Source organism: Crinia signifera, chromosome 7 (genome assembly GCF_055691185.1).
Source record: "Crinia signifera chromosome 7, ASM5569118v1, whole genome shotgun sequence".
In the NCBI taxonomy this organism is placed as follows: domain Eukaryota; kingdom Metazoa; phylum Chordata; class Amphibia; order Anura; family Myobatrachidae; genus Crinia; species Crinia signifera.
Genome location: NC_139223.1, coordinates 159,434,113 through 159,449,367, shown reverse-complemented (window position 1 = coordinate 159,449,367; position 15,255 = coordinate 159,434,113).

Here is a 15,255-nt window from a genome sequence, read left to right as displayed (position 1 = left end):
CAGCTGGGGAGTAATGGAGAACGGGCTGTCATGTGCGCAGCTGGGGAGTGATAGATGACTGGCTGCCGTGTGCCAGGCTGGGGAGTGATAGAGGACTGGCTGCCGTGTGCCAGGCTGGGGAGTGATAGATGACTGGCTGCCGTGTGCCCAGCTGGGGAGTAATGGAGGACTGGCTGTCATGTGCCCAGCTGGGGAGTGATAGAGGACTGGCTTCCATGTGCGGGGCTGGGAAGTGATAGAGGACTGACTGCCATGTTCTTCTCTGGGGAGTGATTGAGGATTGGCTGCCGTGTGCCCAGCTGGGGAGTAATGGAGGACTGGCTGTCATGTTCCCAGCTGGGGAGTGATAGAGGACTGGCTTCCATGTGCGGGGCTGGGAAGTGATAGAGGACTGGCTTCCATGTGTCGGGCTGCGGAGTGATAGAGGACTGGCTGCCATGTTCTCCTCTGGGGAGTGATAGAGGACTGGCTGCCATGTTCTCCGCTGGGAAATGATAGAGGACTGGCTTCCATGTGCTGGGCTGGGGAGTGATAGAGGACTGGCTGCCATGTTCTAGTCTGAGAAGTGATAGAGGACTGGCTGCCATGTTCTCCTCTGAGGAGTGATAGAGGACTGGCTTCCATGTACCGGGCTGGGGAGTGATAGAGGACTGGCTGCCATGTGCCCAGCTGGGGAGTGATAGAGGACTGTCTGCCATGTACCGGGCTGGGGAGTGATAGAGGATTGGCTGCTGTGTGCTCAGCTGGGGAGCGATAGAGGACTAACTGGTGATTGATAGTGGACTGGCTGTCGTGTGTCGGGCTGGGGAGTGATAGAGGACTGGCTGCTGTGTGCCAGGGCTGGGAAATGATAGTGGACTGTCTGCCATGTGCCCAGCTGGGGAGTGATAGAGGACTAACTGGTGATTGATAGAGGACTGGCTGCCATGTGCCCAGCTGGGGAGCAATAGAGGACTGGCTGACGTGTGCTCCACTGGGGAGCAATAGAGGACTGGCTCTTCTGTCTTCCCAGCTCTAACCAATCCACGTGTCCGGTTCTGCATGTCCACCCGCTGGATTTCACTCCAGTACCCTCCGGTTGTCCGCGTCCCTTCACGTCCTGCTCCGTCCTTCCTGACTTCGGTTCCACCTCCGCCAACCCTTTCAGTTTTTTTTCAAATTGGATGCTTTAGCCTTCACGCCATCTTCATTTATTTGCAGTCGTCTAATCCGTTCATCAATAAATAACTTTCTTCTCCGGTGCCAAGTAATCAGCCATCATATTTGTTATAATACAGAGACTTCTTCGCAGTCTTCATAGCCTTCTTTACGTTTAAAAGACTTACTTTAAAGACTTTATTTGAGACCAACCCATTTAGTTTTTCGCCCCTTCTCAAAGACGTATTTGAGTATACCTTCCTTTCAGTTCCCAGACTTCCCCAAGGGACATTATCTTGTTTCAACCATTGGTCCTAGAGTGGTTCCTGAGCACCACATGAACCCTCCCAGTCCTCCGCCTGTGACAGTTTGCACTGACCCTATGGATTTGAGTGGGAATCAGGGACTTCCCGCGGACCATTTACAAGGAATCATAACTCACTTCGAACAATTGTAGTTGTCCCAGCGGCAATAGCTCAATTTCTTCAGAGTCTCTCACCTCCTCAACATTCTGCCACAGCTCTTTCTGCGACCACAGCAGAGACTGTTCCTGTAGCTTCTTCAACTCCAGCTCCATCTTCAGTGGCACCTGGACATCTTAATTTGCATACACCAAACAAGTTTGATGGCTCCCCAAAGGCATGTCATGGGTTTCTAAACCAATGTGACGTTCACTTCACTCTCCAAATATCCATTTTTCCCATACCTAAATCGCAGGTGTTCCTCCTGACCGGTCCAGCTTTAGACTGGGTTTCCCCATTGTGGAAGCAATCTGACCAACTACTGTCTGACTATTCAGGATTCATTTCCACCTTTCAACGTATCTTTGACGAATCAGGAAGAGTGTCTCCGCAGCTTCCGAAATCCTGAGAATTCGACAAGGCAGTCGTGAGGTCAGTCAATATGTGGTTTAATTTCAAACACTGGCTTCTGAACTAAGATGGAACGAGGAGGCTCTGTTGTCAGCTTTCTGGAATGGGCTCTTCAGTCGGCTAAAGGACGAACTGGCTACACGAGATATGCCCTCTACATTAGACGATCTCATATGTGTAATAAGGTGGATTTGCGTTTCCAGGAACGACAAATGGAGAGAAACCGGGTTGATCATCTCAAGTTCCGACCTTTTCTCAAACCAACCTCAACGCTGAGAGCCAGCCCTCCATCAACCCTTCCATCTGAGGAGCCCATGCAGGTCAACCACTTTCGCTTGTCTCCGGAAGAGAGAGCCCGCAGAAGAAAGAGAATTTATGCATATATTGTGGGTCTCCCTCTCACGTGGTATCTTCCTCGTCGACCGGGAAACGATCTCTTCTAATCGGCAAGGGAGAGGCCAGATTGGGAGTGATAGTCACTTCTTCTACCATGACCGAATCTTCTATTTTTGTCAGTCTCACCACTCCCCAAGAACCAGTCCGGATAAAAGCATTTTTGAACTCTGGGCCGCCGGCAATGCTCTCTTCCAACCTGGCCATTTGGGCAACCACTTTACTCAACAGCAGTCGATGGCAGCCAAATTCCTGATGCTCAGGTTACTTGCGGAACCGTTTCCCTACTACTTCAAGTAGGAGCCCTACATCAAGAGATGATAGACTTTGTAGTCATTCCCAAATCCTTCCATGATTTGGTACTTGGAATGCCTTGGTTGTCGAAACATAATCCTCATATAAACTGGGACACCATGGAGATCAAGGCCTGGGGCACTAACTGCTTTGCTTCCTGTCTACCTCATATAATTCCTCCTCATCAAACACTTCCAGAGAGGACTGAATCTTCCTTGCCATCTCAATATGCCTCCTTTTGTGACATCTTTAGTAAAGGAGGTGCCGATATATTCTTCCACCTCATCATACGTTGGATTGACCCATCAAACTAATGCCCAGGAAGACTCCCCGTGGATGCATCTTCCCGTTGTCTGTTCCTGAGACCGAAGCCAGGTCCAAATACATTCAAGAAAACCTACAAAAAGGGTTAATCTGACATTCAACCTCACCCACAGGTGCCGGCTTATTTTTCGTTAAGAAGGATGGGACCTTTAAGCCATGTATCAATTATCGAGGCTTGAATGACATCACGATAAGAAAATGATACCCATTACCCCTGATCACCGATTTATTGGACAATGTCAAAGGATCCACCATCTTCTCCAAAACTGGGTCTGCGAGGTGCCTACAATCTGATCCGTATTAGGCCCGGAGACTAATGGAAGACAGCGTTTAATACTCAGGACAGACACTATGAGTATTTGGTAATGCCGTTCGGGGTGTGTAATGCCCCTGAGGTCTTTCAAAAATTTGTCAATGACATCTTCCGTTACATGCTCTACCACTCCATTGTCGTTTACTTAGATGACATACCCATTTTCAATTCAGACATATCAACACATTGACGGACAGTGAAGGAGGTGCTTTCACGACTTCTTAAAAACCATCTTTTCTGTAAGTTGGAGAAGTGTGTCTTCGAGGTTCCCTGAGTTCCCTTCCTAGGTCATATTCTATCCCGGATGGGCCTAGAGATGGATCCTGTTAAGATCAAAGCTATTCAAGATTGGACAGCCCCAACAACCCTTAAAGGAATACAGAGATTCCTGGTGTTTTCTAACTATTATCATAGGTTTATTCGCAACTTTTCTTCCATAGCGGCTCCCCTTACAGCCCTCACTCGGAAAGGGGCAGATCCTCCCCACTGGCCTCCAGAAGCCATGTCTGCCTTTCTGCAACTGAAACAGGACTTCATGACGGCACCCATTCTCCTTTAGCCAGACAGCAACAAACCATTCTTTCTGGAGGTCAATGCATCATCTGAGGGGGTAGGTGCAGAGGGTTAGAGATTACAGCCTTGAGCCTACTTCTCAAAGAAATTTCTCCCGGCGGAAAAGAACTACCCTATTGGAGAGGAGGAATTGTTGGCTATCAAATTGGCTTTGGCGGCCCGACATAGAGTCACTGTTTACTCCGGTCATAACAATCTGTCGTTCATACGGAACGTACAGTGCCTCACCTCTCGTCAAGCCCATTGGACCATGTTCTTCGAATGCTTCAACTTTCAAATTATATACCGTCCAGCAACTCAAAATGGCAAAGCAGATGCTCTCTCTCGATCCATTGATTCTGACGCTAGCGAGACGTGTCAACCACAGCCCATCCTGAATCTATTAGTTTTTGCCCAAACCACACCCCATCCTATGCCTCCTCCAGGGAAGACTTTTGTCCCAAAGTCTGATCTGATTGCTTTGAGAAAGCCGCTGAGAACATAAAGCAGGCGGGGAAACGCGTCAGCAACATTAGAATTCCAACACTTTCAGTTTTACACTCCATCTAACAACAAGAACCTGAATAAGCTCCGGATAAAGCTGCATACCATCGGTAATTCAGTACCATCAGCTGGGAGGAGAGGGTCCTACACTCTGTGTCAACACTGAAGGTAATTAAAATCCAATGTCTGGCCAGACACAAAAGGACAAAAACTAACCAAATGCATGCCTGTTGGTTATACTAACCATATTAACATCCGTATCTGCAGAGACTTGCAAATCAATACCCATCTCGCTTGTGTGTATGCTTATGATTAAAAGGGACTAACATCACCTTTATAACATCGTTTGATTGCAAATTAACTCCATCCAGCAGGGGGCGCACTAGACCTATTACCGGTATAATTCTAATAGAATCAATGAGATTTTTAATCAACAAGGCCGATTGTGACATTGTATTTATTTGTATTTCTGTATTTTATTTTCTACTTTTTATTCAATTTTTTTTATACTTTATAATTAAATTTCCTGTTTAATTAACTACCTCGACCATTGCGCAGTTTTGTTTTGTCTTGTCTGTTTTGTATCTTGTCCTGAGGAGTCTGAGCACCTCCCCACAAAACAGCAGCAGTTGGTCGTAGGAGCAAAACCCTGTTTTGGGTTTTCACAAAAATAATTGAAAAACTTTGTTCCATTTGACATAAAGCGCCAGACTATTCTTTTTCTTTTTGTCCCAAAGGACTTGCAAAAAAAGATCCTGCTGTGGGCTCAGTCCTCTCATTTTGCCGGTCACCCAGGAGTACAAAAGACTTGTTTCTTCGACGGTCATACTGGTGGCCAACCATGCGCTCAGATGTGAATAGTTTTGTTACCTCGTGCATTCTTTGCGCCCAACATAAATCCTCTCGAACATCATATGCTGGTACCCTTTGTCCTCTACCCGTACCAACTCATCTAGGGACACACTTACCTATGGACTTAATTTCGGATCTCCCAGCCTTCAAAGTAAACACAGTAATTCTTCCCAATAAAAGCTCTTCCTTCCGCTCCGGCTTTGGCAGAACTTTTCATTTCCACAATTTTCAAGTAGTCTCAGATCGGGGAGTTCAATTCATAGCCAGGTTCTGGAGATCTCTATGTTCCGCAATGCAGATCAAACTCAAATTCTCATCTGCCTATTACCCACAAACAAATGGCCAGACAGAACGTGTCATCCAGGACTTGGTTCTTCTTACATCTCTTTATTGCCTCCTCTCAAGATGATTGGACGGATTTATTACCTTGGGCCGAATTCGCACACAATAATTCCTATCACTCCTCCTAATTCCGGAACTCCAGCCATCTTGGATGAGGGCCAAATGCTAATTGGGCCAGCCAGTGTAGATCTTGCCCCACTGAGCTGGCTATCCAATGGCAGCTGGTCCCTAGGTACTTGGGGAAGCTGCCTAGGCCAATCCAGCATCAGTGCAAAAGTCTTCCTTTGCTAATCGCTTCAGGAGACTCCTGGCTCACTTTGGCTCATTACTGTCCTCTGCAGTTTGGTTGTCATTCCGGTCCTTAGTGCCGCAGTCTTCCCAGCAATAACCAATCCACTTGTCCGGTTCTGCCTGTCCACCCGCTGGATTTCACTCCGGTACCCTCCGGTTGTCAGCCACCCTTCACGTCCCGCTCCATCCTTCCTGAGTCCGGTTCCACCTCAGCCAACCCTTCTCCACCTCATTGTTCCAGCTACATTCCACGTCTTTCAGTTTGTTCAAATTGGATGCTTCAGCCCTTACACCATCTTCATTTCATGGCACTCGTCTAGTCCATTCATCAATAAATAACTTTCATCTACGGGGCCAAGTAATCAGTCATCATATCCATTGTTATACAGAGACAATCCACAAGAGAGTGTAGCCTTCTTTACGTTTATAAGCCTTTCTTTAAAGACTTTATTTGAGACCAACCCATTTAGTTTTCGCCCCTTCTCAAAGACGTATTTTGGTACTTATTTCCTAGCACGGCGCCCATCGCATAAGATTGTATGCCTTAATTAAGGCATACAATCTATACAATTGAAAATATTTTTAATTGTATGTACAATATGGATGGATCTCATCTTATGTATCTCATGGATCCATGAGATCTATGAGATCCATAAGATGCCATAACATAAAAATCGTAATAAAACCCCCAATAACCATTGTTAACGCCACCTGCACTATCAACACCAACCAGAAGCGTGGCGAGCGCAGCGAGCCCGCGAGGGGCTGCGGTACGCGTCCTCCGACCTTTTTCATACCCCCACTTGCCACGTCGGCGTGGAGTTGATTTTATATAGTGTGGCGAGCGCAGCAAGCCACAGAGCCCGAAGCGTGGAGAGCGCAGCGAGCCCCGCGAGGGGACACGGACTACTTCACATGTATTCCGCGTCCCTTCGCGGGGCTCGCTGCGCTCGCCACGCTTCGGGCTCGGTGGATCGCTGCGCTCGCCACACTATATATATATTCAACTCCACGCCGACGTGGATAGTGGGGGTATGAAAAGGTCAGAGGATGCGTACTGCCGCCTCTCGCGGGCTCGCTGCGCTCGCCATGCTTCAGGTTAGCGTCAATAGAAATTGGGGTTTTGGGGGCTTTTTACATTGGAATAAATGTAAGATTGGGTCTCAGGGACCATTTCACATTGATTCCAATGTAAAAATCTCGTCGATCGCGTCGATTGCATCTTATGCCGCACAAACACATAAGATGCATACAATGCTTGTGATATCGCCCCGACACATACAATCTACACTAAGTACCCGTATTTTAGAATACCTTCCTTTCAGTTCCCAGACTTCCCCAAGAGACTTTGGGCGACATTTAACAGGAGTCGATTTCTGTTTTTTTTTTGCGATGTTTTCGCATAAAAACGGCGATTTCTATTTTTTTCGCATTTTTGGGCAAAATCGCACATTTAATAGGGTGCGCAACGGTCCGTTTTTCACATTTTTTTGGGCGATAAATCGCACTTTCTAAAAAGCGCATTAAAAAATTGCACTTAATTCGCATCCAGATGTTTTCGCACAGAAAAGTATACAAATCGCTTATTTAATAGCATGCGCAAACGCAAATCGTATTTTTTTGGTCTATATAATTCGCACTTTTTTCAGACCAGGGTCTGATGTGCGAATTGGTCAGAGACATGCACAGATCATTGTGATCTGTGCATGTTTCTGGTGTAAAAATAGAGTAAAAAAAAAAAAAACGGAAAAAGAAACCGGCGTGGGGTCCGCCCTCCTGATCATAACCAGCCCCGGGCTCAAAGAGCCGGTCCTGGTCTCATAAAATCATGGGGCAAAACAAACCCTATTTGTTTTGCCCCATGATTTTATGAAACCAGGACCGGCTCTTTGAGCCCGGGGCTGGTTATGCTCAGGAGGGGAGACCTCATGCCGGTTTTTTTTTAACCAGAAATCGCAAGTTTTGAAATGTGTACATTTTCATGACTTAAAATCGCCACAAATCGCACCATATCACACTTTTTATCTGCTTATGTGATAAATCGTCTCGATTTATCACATGTAAACCCGGGGAGCAGCAGGAGAGCAGGGTCTGGGAGGGGGGGGGGGGGGGGCTGCAGGAGAGGGTCTGTGGCAGGGGGCGCTGCGGGGACCGGAGAGTCAGCAGCGGCGAGCGGCGGGAGCATAAAAAAAAATCCTATTCAAAATCTGGGCGGCCGCCCAGTCTTTTGAATAGGATTTTCCTATTCTCTTGCTCGCTGCAGGGTCCGGTGTACTGGCGAGAGAAAATCCTATTTAAAATGTTGAGCTGCTGGGACACTGCTGGGCTGCTGGTGGGGTGCGCTGCTAGAAGGGCAGAGGCAGGGTGCAGGGGACGCTGCGGGGGACAGTGACAGTAACAGAGAGCCGGGCAGGGGGAGGCGGGAGCTGTCAGTGCTAAGAAAAAAAAAGCCCATACAATGAATGGGCAGCCTGTGATTGGCTGAGCGCTCTCTCAGCCAATTGCTGACTGGCTAAGGGAGCGCTCAGCCAATCATAGGCTGCCCATTCATTGTATGGGCTTTTTTTCCAGCACTGACAGCTCCCGGCTCCCCCTGCCCGACTCTCTGTTACTGCCACCTCTGTGTCACTGTCCCCCGCAGCGTCCGCTGCCTCTGCCCTACTAGCAGCGTCCCCCGCCATCCGCCCCGCAGCGTCCCAGCCACCCTGCTCCCTCCACCTTCCCGAAGCACAGCTCCCTCCTCCGGCATCCCCTGTCCAGCTGCACATAAGATTTAGCAAATCTTATGTGCAGCCGGTCCGACCTCCCGACTCCGATCCAATGCACACGGGACCGCGCATCGGGTCGGACCGGGTGTCTAGACATGCGATTTGGTCCGATTTCACTGCCCGATTCATCTGAATCGGGTGAAATTGGGACCAAATCGCATAGTGTATGGGGGCCTTTACTGCCATGTGCCGGGCTGGGCAGTGATAGAGGACTGGCTGCCGTGTGCTGGGCTGGGGAGCGATAGAGGACTGGCTGCCATGTGCTGGACTGGGGAATAATAGAGGACTGGCTGCCGTGTGCTGGGCTGGGGAGTGATAGAGGACTGGCTGCCGTGTGCTCTGCTGGGGAGCGATTGAGGACTGGCTACTGTGTGCAGGGCTGGGGAGAGTGAGGACTGGCTGCCGTGTGCCTGGCTGCGGAGTGATAAAAGACTGGCTGCCATGTGCTCCGCTGGGGAGAGTGAGGACTGGCTGCCGTGTGCCGGGCTGGGGAGTGATAGAGGACTGGCTGTCGTGTGCTCCGCTGGGGAGAGTGAGGACTGGCTGCCGTGTGCCGGGCTGGGGAGTGATAGAGGACTGTCTGGCGTGTGCTCCGCTGGGGAGAGTGAGAATTGGCTGCCGTGTGCCGGGCTGGGGAGTGATAGAGGACTGGCTGTCGTGTGCTCCGCTGGGGAGAGTGAGGACTGGCTGTCATGTGCAGTAATGGAGAGTGATAGAGGACTGGCTGCCGTGTGCTCGGCTGGGGAGCGATTGAGGACTGGCTGCTGTGTGCAGGGCTGGGGAGAGTGAGGACTGGCTGCCGTGTGCCGGGCTGGGGAGTGATAGAGGACTGGCTGTCGTGTGCTGGGCTGGGGAGCGATAGAGGACTGGCTGCCATGTGCTGGGCTGGGGAATAATAGAGGACTGGCTGCCGTGTGCTGGGCTGGGGAGTGATAGAGGACTGGCTGTCGTGTGCTCTGCTGGGGAGAGTGAGGACTGGCTGTCATGTGCAGTAATGGTGAGTGATAGAGGACTGGCTGCCGTGTGCTCTGCTGGGGAGCGATTGAGGACTGGCTACTGTGTGCAGGGCTGGGGAGAGTGAGGACTGGCTGCCGTGTGCCTGGCTGTGGAGTGATAGAAGACTGGCTGCCATGTGCTCCGCTGGGGAGAGTGAGGACTGGCTGCCGTGTGCCGGGCTGGGGAGTGATAGAGGACTGGCTGTCGTGTGCTCCGCTGGGGAGAGTGAGGACTGGCTGCCGTGTGCCGGGCTGGGGAGTGATAGAGGACTGTCTGGCGTGTGCTCCGCTGGGGAGAGTGAGGACTGGCTGCCGTGTGCCGGGCTGGGGAGTGATAGAGGACTGGCTGTCGTGTGCTCCGCTGGGGAGAGTGAGGACTGGCTGTCATGTGCAGTAATGGAGAGTGATAGAGGACTGGCTGCCGTGTGCTCGGCTGGGGAGCGATTGAGGACTGGCTGCTGTGTGCAGGGCTGGGGAGAGTGAGGACTGGCTGCCGTGTGCCGGGCTGGGGAGTGATAGAGGACTGGCTGTCGTGTGCTGGGCTGGGGAGCGCTAGAGGACTGGCTGCCATGTGCTGGGCTGGGGAATAATAGAGGACTGGCTGCCGTGTGCTGGGCTGGGGAGTGATAGAGGACTGGCTGTCGTGTGCTCTGCTGGGGAGAGTGAGGACTGGCTGTCATGTGCAGTAATGGTGAGTGATAGAGGACTGGCTGCCGTGTGCTCTGCTGGGGAGCGATTGAGGACTGGCTGCTGTGTGCAGGGCTGGGGAGAGTGAGGACTGGCTGCCGTGTGCCTGGCTGTGGAGTGATAGAAGACTGTCTGCCATGTGCTCCGCTGGGGAGAGTGAAGACTGGCTGCCGTGTGCCGGGCTGGGGAGTGATAGAGGACTGGCTGTCGTGTGCTCCGCTGGGGAGAGTGAGGACTGGCTGCCATGTGCTGGGCTGGGGAGTGATAGAGGACTGTCTGGCATGTGCTCCGCTGGGGAGAGTGAGGACTGGCTGCCGTGTGCCGGGTTGGGGAGTGATAGAGGACTGGCTGTCGTGTGCTCCGCTGGGGAGAGTGAGGACTGGCTGTCATGTGCAGTAATGGAGAGTGATAGAGGACTGGCTGCCGTGTGCTCGGCTGGGGAGCGATTGAGGACTGGCTGCTGTGTGCAGGGCTGGGGAGAGTGAGGACTGGCTGCCGTGTGCCGGGCTGGGGAGTGATAGAGGACTGACTGTCGTGTGCTGGGTTGGGGAGTGATAGAGGACTGGCTGTCGTGTGCTCCGCTGGCGAGAGTGAGGACTGGCTGTCATGTGCAGTAATGGGGAGTGATAGAGGACTGGCTGCCGTGTGCTCTGCTGGGGAGCGATTGAGGACTGGCTGCTGTGTGCAGGGCTGGGGAGAGTGAGGACTGGCTGCCGTGTGCCTGGCTGCGGAGTGATAGAAGACTGTCTGCCATGTGCTCCGCTGGGGAGAGTGAGGACTGGCTGCCGTGTGCCGGGCTGGGGAGTGATAGAGGACTGGCTGTCGTGTGCTCCGCTGGGGAGAGTGAGGACTGGCTGCCGTGTGCTGGGCTGGGGAGTGATAGAGGACTGTCTGGCATGTGCTCCGCTGGGGAGAGTGAGGACTGGCTGCCGTGTGCTGGGCTGGGGAGTGATAGAGGACTGGCTGTCATGTGCTCCGCTGGGGAGAGTGAGGACTGGCTGTCATGTGCAGTAATGGAGAGTGATAGAGGACTGGCTGCCGTGTGCTCGGCTGGGGAGCGATTGAGGACTGGCTGCTGTGTGCAGGGCTGGGGAGAGTGAGGACTGGCTGCCGTGTGCCGGGCTGGGGAGTGATAGAGGACTGGCTGTCGTGTGCTGGGTTGGGGAGTGATAGAGGACTGGCTGTCGTGTGCTCCGCTGGCGAGAGTGAGGACTGGCTGTCATGTGCAGTAATGGGGAGTGATAGAGGACTGGCTGCCGTGTGCTCTGCTGGGGAGCGATTGAGGACTGGCTGCTGTGTGCAGGGCTGGGGAGAGTGAGGACTGGCTGCCGTGTGCCTGGCTGCGGAGTGATAGAAGACTGTCTGCCATGTGCTCCGCTGGGGAGAGTGAGGACTGGCTGCCGTGTGCCGGGCTGGGGAGTGATAGAGGACTGGCTGTCGTGTGCTCCGCTGGGGAGAGTGAGGACTGGCTGCCGTGTGCTGGGCTGGGGAGTGATAGAGGACTGTCTGGCATGTGCTCCGCTGGGGAGAGTGAGGACTGGCTGCCGTGTGCCGGGCTGGGGAGTGATAGAGGACTGGCTGTCGTGTGCTCCGCTGGGGAGAGTGAGGACTGGCTGTCATGTGCAGTAATGGAGAGTGATAGAGGACTGGCTGCCGTGTGCTCGGCTGGGGAGCGATTGAGGACTGGCTGCTGTGTGCAGGGCTGGGGAGAGTGAGGACTGGCTGCCGTGTGCCGGGCTGGGGAGTGATAGAGGACTGGCTGTCGTGTGCTGGGTTGGGGAGTGATAGAGGACTGGCTGTCGTGTGCTCCGCTGGCGAGAGTGAGGACTGGCTGTCATGTGCAGTAATGGGGAGTGATAGAGGACTGGCTGCCGTGTGCTCTGCTGGGGAGCGATTGAGGACTGGCTGCTGTGTGCAGGGCTGGGGAGAGTGAGGACTGGCTGCCGTGTGCCTGGCTGCGGAGTGATAGAAGACTGTCTGCCATGTGCTCCGCTGGGGAGAGTGAGGACTGGCTGCCGTGTGCCGGGCTGGGGAGTGATAGAGGACTGGCTGTCGTGTGCTCCGCTGGGGAGAGTGAGGACTGGCTGCCGTGTGCTGGGCTGGGGAGTGATAGAGGACTGTCTGGCATGTGCTCCGCTGGGGAGAGTGAGGACTGGCTGCCGTGTGCTGGGCTGGGGAGTGATAGAGGACTGGCTGTCGTGTGCTCCGCTGGGGAGAGTGAGGACTGGCTGTCATGTGCAGTAATGGAGAGTGATAGAGGACTGGCTGCCGTGTGCTCGGCTGGGGAGCGATTGAGGACTGGCTGCTGTGTGCAGGGCTGGGGAGAGTGAGGACTGGCTGCCGTGTGCCGGGCTGGGGAGTGATAGAGGACTGGCTGTCGTGTGCTGGGTTGGGGAGTGATAGAGGACTGGCTGTCGTGTGCTCCGCTGGCGAGAGTGAGGACTGGCTGTCATGTGCAGTAATGGGGAGTGATAGAGGACTGGCTGCCGTGTGCTCTGTTGGGGAGCGATTGAGGACTGGCTGCTGTGTGCCGGGCTGGGGAGAGTGAGGACTGGCTGCTGTGTGCTGGGCCGGGGAGAGTGAGGACTGGCTGCTGTGTGCCGGGCTGGGGAGAGTGAGGACTGGCTGCTGTGTGCTGAGATGGGGAGAGTGAGGACTGGCTGTCGTGTGCTCCGCTGGGGAGAGTGGGGACTGGCTGTCATGTGCAGTAATGGAGAGTGAGGACTGGCTGCCGTGTGCTCTGCTGGGGAGCGATTGAGGACTGGCTGCTGTGTGCAGGGCTGGGGAGAGTGAGGACTGGCTGCCGTGTGCCGGGCTGGGGAGTGATAGAGGACTGGCTGTCGTGTGCTCCGCTGGGAGAGTGAGGACTGGCTGCCGTGCGCCGGGCTGGGGAGTGATAGAGGACTGGCTGTCGTGTGCTCCGTTGGGGAGAGTGAGGAATGGCTGCCGTGTGCCGGGCTGGGGAGTGATAGAGGACTGGCTGTCGTGTGCTCCGCTGGCGAGAGTGAGGACTGGCTGTCATGTGCAGTAATGGGGAGTGATAGAGGACTGGCTGCCGTGTGCTCTGCTGGGGAACGATTGAGGACTGGCTGCTGTGTGCCGGGCTGGGGAGAGTGAGGACTGGCTGCTGTGTGCTGGGCCGGGGAGAGTGAGGACTGGCTTCTGTGTGCTGGGTCGGGGAGAGTGAGGACTGGCTGCCGGGTGCTGGGCCGGGGAGAGTGAGGACTGGCTGCTGTGTGCTGGGTCAGGGAGAGTGACAGAGGACTGGCTGATTTGAAAAATATGGGGAGGCAAAAGAGGTAGGGTTTCCCTGTATTTTTTTTAGGACTCTATTAGTCAGTAAGGTAATGCCACAGCCGGGGTACACTTTTTTTTGTTTAGGTCCCTGCGGCTATGACAGTACCCCCCCAACTAGTCAGGGGGAAGGAGATTCCTCTCAATAAAGGGGTCCCGAACCTGGCAGGGCACCCAATGGCAAGGGCTGAAGCCTGGGAATATCCCTGGAACCCCTGTGAGCTGGGTGCTAGCCTTCTAGTGTAACAATTTGTAAGAATATATTTTTTGGAACTAAATGTTTGCTGGAACCACAACACAAAAATACAAACACTCAGGAACACAATCAGACACACCATGACAGGATAACTTTAATAAACACAAACACTCACACACTCACCTATGTTGACATGTGGGCTCAGTCCACTTGTCCAGTAGTAATCCATTGGAGGTTCCTGTGGGAAAAATACTCACCTAATCCAGTGTAGACCACGTCCTCTTTGGTCTATGTAGGTACCAGACTGAGGAGCAGCATTTGTTTTCACATGCTACTTCTCCGCGTAAATGACAGGGATTCCGCTGACTTTTGTCAATGGGAACCCACTCAGCCGATGATTGGCTCTCCATGTACAACTCACTTAATGGTACCAAAATAACATGGATTTCTATGATGGGAACCGTCTGACTGCAAAGTTAATTGGAGGAAACCACAAGGGTAATAGGGGTCACCCTTGTGATTTTCTTTAATTCACTTTGTGGTCAGATTTTCTACTGTGATTTTTCATTTGTAAATGAGCAAAATGTTTGGTTTATTAAATTTGCCAATCGGAGAATGGGACATTCGTACCCATTTAATCCCATTCATAAAGTGGGTGGAGATAAAGTAGCAGCCAATCAGTACCCAACTGCCATATTACAGGCAATACAGGCCGCTGATGGGATGGCATATTGCATATCACTTCCTTTCATTGCCCCCCCCCCCCCACCCCGTGGCTGCGGGATGGACCTCAGGCTGTGAGTGACTGGGGGCAGCTCCCAGAATGCTAAGCAGACACCACAGTTAATATGGCAGATTCCATTACCAGTGAGTTTTGTATTGTGACATCAGCAATAGTATCCCGCGGGTTACTAACCTAACGTGTGAACTGTGCTCATCTGCCAATCAGGCACCATTACACAGCTATGGGGGTGTTGCTGGGCATTGCGGTACATCTGTATCCTGATGTATATTGGGATTGGCGGGTGTTGCAGGCAGCACTGCTGAGTATTGTTACTGTGATGATGTGTAGCACATGCGTGTTTGTGACGTGTGTAGGAATATACATACATATAAGGAGACGTGTATGCATGTGCCCCTCCCTGTATGAGCAGATGTGACAGCATTGTGTTAGATTAGTGTAGGGCTGTGTGGTGCCTGTTGTGACTTATACACGTGTTATAATAAGCACGCACTGGACATTGTGCAGGTTCCTGGCCACTGATTAACGCTGAATTTAAAATGCAGAACTTTGTCCGGGATAGTTCCAGGCTCCCAGCTGCAAATTCCACGTTCCCAGGCAAATACTCAGCCAGCTGCAAATGCTCCAACCAATTACCCAATTACCAGAGAGTACTCAGCGCCCAACAGATCACTTCACAAAGCGCACGGCAGCTCCGAG